The sequence below is a fragment of the Pseudonaja textilis genome, chromosome 3, assembly GCF_049901715.1.
Source record: "Pseudonaja textilis isolate UNSWEBS1 chromosome 3, rPseTex1.2, whole genome shotgun sequence".
Lineage (NCBI taxonomy): Eukaryota > Metazoa > Chordata > Lepidosauria > Squamata > Elapidae > Pseudonaja > Pseudonaja textilis.
Genome location: NC_141992.1, coordinates 104,466,502 through 104,470,705, shown reverse-complemented (window position 1 = coordinate 104,470,705; position 4,204 = coordinate 104,466,502). Strand labels below are relative to the sequence as shown.

At 47.7% G+C, this 4,204-nt stretch overlaps 1 protein-coding gene and 1 long non-coding RNA gene across 3 annotated transcripts in view; one reads left to right on the top strand and one right to left on the bottom strand.

Moving 5' to 3' along the window:
* LOC148126247 (uncharacterized) overlaps positions 1 to 4,204 on the top strand; it is a 279,757-nt gene that overhangs the window by 114,457 nt on the left and 161,096 nt on the right. The gene's annotated exons all lie outside the window — the stretch shown is intronic.
* Positions 1 to 4,204, bottom strand: part of TMEM121 (transmembrane protein 121) — a 46,971-nt gene that overhangs the window by 5,100 nt on the left and 37,667 nt on the right. The gene's annotated exons all lie outside the window — the stretch shown is intronic.

Genomic DNA, 4,204 nt, shown 5'->3' with positions numbered 1-4,204 from the left:
CTGCAAAAAAAAAAAAAAACCCAGAAGAAAAATAAGTGAGGGAAGTTTCAGTCATTTGATTCAAGAAGCTGCCTTTTTCAGCACGGATATTGAAAGTTAGAGGAAAGGAACAACTCCTCTGTTTTACAACTTTGTATTACAAAATACTTTAAATACTTTGTGGGGGGATAACCTGCATTTGGGAAACAGATCTTTGCGCTGGCTTTGCAAATGATACAAAAGCAGCTCTGTCATCAAAGAAATTTAGGCAAAGTTACATTTGCAGCATAACAGTATACTGCTATTTTGCAATTGCCTTTGATGAGCCTCCTTTTAACTTCTTTTCTAAAATTTTGATTCTTGCCTTTTGGAGGGAGATATCCAATCTTACATTGATACCTTCTGTTTAAAACAGAAGAAAGGAAGTATTATTTATATCCTGATATTTTTTTTCCTTTCTGTCTGTTTAAATCATCTAAGCCCCCAATATCATGTAGTATTAAGGAAAAAAATCTGGAGTTTGCCTCAAAGGAGATATTAGAAAAATCTCTCATTCCAAAATACAACCAAATCACATTATGTTGATGTGACTTTATCACTCTACCTATCCTGTTTTTAAATTGATTTTGGGAGGCTATATTGTATTCCATCTTCCCAAGCCACTAAGCCTCCTGTGAATATGTTCAACTTAACTTGAAGCAATCACCTCTTTTCTCCTTTTCCCTTATACTTGGGAGAAGGAAAAAGCTCTGTATCTCTTGATCAGCATCTTAAATGTATTTGTGAGATACCTCTTCCTCTGTTCTATACTGCAATCTAACATCTGATTTAATTAGACAATTTTGAAGCTTCAAATTAATTTTTCATCTATTCACAGCACTTTCTCAAATCCTCTCATAAAACATGTATTTTAGAAGGCAAAATATATTGTATTGACTCATTGTTCTGGCCCAGGTGTGCATTTATAGGACCAGAGAGAACTGGGCCATGACCAGAAAGAATAAGAAAGAAATGCTATGCACTAATGGTTGACAAGAAAGAATAGCCACAGAAATCTTTCAAATATCCTTTAGGAACCACTTCTGCAATTACAACTATGGATTCCAAAATGAAGTTACCTGCACAGCAGAGATGGTATTCAGCAGGTTCTGACCAGTTCTGGAGAACCGGTAATGGAAATTTTGAGTAGTTCGGAGAACTGGCAAATACCATCTCTGACTGGAGATTTTAGAGTATCCTTCCCCTGCCACGCCCACCAAGCCATGCCTACAGAATCAGTAGTAAAAAAAAGAAATTTGAATCCCACCACTGCACAGAAATGATAGGTGTGAGTCTGTATCTGCATATATTTCCCCAATTACATTCTTTGCATTCAACCCAATATGTTATACAAATAAGAGAATGTTATTCATTATAATGCAATAAATCATTACATGTATTAAATGTTATGAATATATATGAGTAAGATGCTGCCATGGCCAATTAAAATATCAAGAAAAAGATGTGTGATGGAATGTGCCTACAAAGGAGCGGTAATATGATGGACTAGAAGGGGCGTTGGTTCTTACCTGATATGCTTCTTCTCGTAGAGCTGCGTAGAGCATCCAGAGTGGGAGGTGCTCCAGTCTTGGCTCTCACAGGCTGAGCTTGAATTGAGGAACACTCCTCCCCCATCACGTGGTCCATCGTAGCGTTCCCCAGTTTTGCGAAGACGAGAAGGAAAAGGCCTTGTTCTCATCCTAACTAATAACTAGTCCATTGGCCGAAACAAGATTCCCCACCAGACGGTGATAATAGGGTGGGGCTGGATGCTCTACGCAGCTCTACGAGAAGAAGCGTATCAGGTAAGAACCAATGCCCCTTCTCCATAGAGCTGCTGCGAGCATCCAGAGTGGGACATACCAAAGCTTGGCGAGTCCTACGGGAGGGACCCCGTCTGGTTCAGAATCTCCTCTGTATCCTCAAGGACCCATTGTAGGACCCGTCTACCAAAGGAGGCCTCCGCCGAGGCAAAAACATCGATTTTGTAATGCCTGATGAAGGGGGACAGGGATACCCAGGTGGCAGCCCAGCATATGTCGGTTATTGATGCTTGCGTGGCCCAGGCAGCCGAGGTAGCCGCGCTCCTGGTGGAGTGCACAGTTATGCCAGAGGGGATAGGCAGGGCTTGTGCTTGGTATGATCTCGATATAGCGGCCCTGATCCAACAGCCTATAGTTGCAGGTGATACCTTGTGACCGAGCGACTTGGGTTGGAATGACAGGAATAATGCCTCCGACTTCCGGAAGGGCTGGGTGTGCTTGATGTAAATCTGCAGGGCGCGCCTCACATCAACGGTGTGCCACTGTCTCTCCCTTTCCCGAGAAGGTCTGGGGCAAAAGTTTGGGAGGATGAGCTCCTGCGCTCTGTGGAATGTCGAGTTAATCTTGGGTAAGAAGGTGGGGTCGGGCCAGAGAATGACCCGATTGGAATGGAACACGCATAGATCTTTTCTGATAGACAGGGCTGCTATCTCCGAGATCCGGCGGGCAGATGTGATAGCAACGAGAAACACTCCCTTGAACATCAGAAATTGGAGGGAGGACTCCCTAATGGGTTCGAAGGGGGGCTTGGTGAGTGAAACAAGAACCTTATTGAGGTCCCAGGTTGGGTAACGGTGAACAGCTGGGGGGCGTAGGTTGGTAGCTCCCTTGAGAAATGCCCAAATACAGGGGTGATGGGAGAGGGGACCCTCGTTACCAATAGAGATAACGGTTGCAAGGGCCGCGACCTGCCGTTTCAAGGTGTTAGGGGACAATCCTTTGTTAAGGCCCTCCTGGAGGAAATCCAGGACTTGCACAATGGAGGGAGAGAGGGGGTTGATTTGGAATTTGTGGGACCAATTACAGAAGGCGACCCACGTGGCATTGTATATTCAGGTGGTTGAGGGCCGTCTGGCCGCAAGAATGGTGTCTATAACCTGGCTGGAAAACTTCTCCCTCTTTAAGCGGTCCCACTCAACCTCCAGATAGCTAATTGGAGCCATTGAGGTTCCGGGTGTAGAAGTGGACCCTGAGACAGAGAAATCTTGTTGGGGGGGATCCTCCAGGGGGGAGCCACTGAAAGGTTGCGGAGGTCTGCAAACCACGGACGTCTGGGCCAATAAGGGGCAACCAGAAGGAGTTCCGCCTGCTCCAGGATTAGCTTGTGGATGACCCTGGGAATGACGGCCAGTGGGGGAAAGGTGTAAAGAAGTCCTGGGGGCTAGGGGCAACGCAGAGCGTTGTGGTTCTCCGCCCTGTGTGAGGGGTACCTGGAGAAGAACCTTGGGAACTGGGCATTGAGGGGGGATGCAAAAAGGTCCACTTTTGGAAGACCGAAGATTGAGGCCGCCTCCCCGAATAGAGATGGGTGGAGGCGCCACTCCGCCTAATCTAATGTGGCCCTGCTGAGCCAATCCACTCGGATGTTTAACGCCCCCGAGATATGGTCTGCTTTGATGGATATGAGATTTGCTTCCGCCCAGTGACAAAGGCGTTCGGCCTCCCTCATGAGCCGAATCAACTGAGTGTCCCCCTGTCTGTTGATATGGGCCTTGAGCGACGGGAACGGGTTGAATAGCCTTTATGTCGAGGAGGTGTCTGATGGTGGCCTCCATGAGAGTACGCTTGGTAGGGTCTCTGGAGAGGGGGGAAGTCATAAAGAAGTCGGGAGGGGGGGACTGGAATTCAAGGGCAAGACCAAAGCGAACAGTGTCTCTGACCCAGGCATCAGATGTGGAGGCCTCCCATCGGTTGGCGAAATACTTGAGGCGTCCGCCGATGAGAAGGGAGTGGATTGAGTTATCTGGAGCGCCAAAAAGGCCTGCTCCCAGATCCCCGGAAGGGTCTTTTATAGGAGCCACCCCTTCTGGACCTATTGGTGGAGTCGGCCCGATCTTGGGAAGGGGGCGGCTGGTAGGAGGGAGATCTCTGGTACCTGGGGGGAAAAGAGGTCTGGAAGGAGGAACGAAAGGATCCTCGTCAAAAGGGCAGGGGTGCCCTGGAGTCGGACCTCCGAAAAAGAGAGGGGAGGTATTTCTGCTTGTTATGACTCTCGACCAACAAGGGATCAAGGGCCGGACCGAATCATTTACCTCCCGAAATGGGAGCAGATGCCAATTTCACCTTGTTCTTAATGTCCGCTTGCCAATGGCGGAGCCAGAGCAAGCGGCGAGCTGTGACATGTGATGATATGGCCCTGGTGG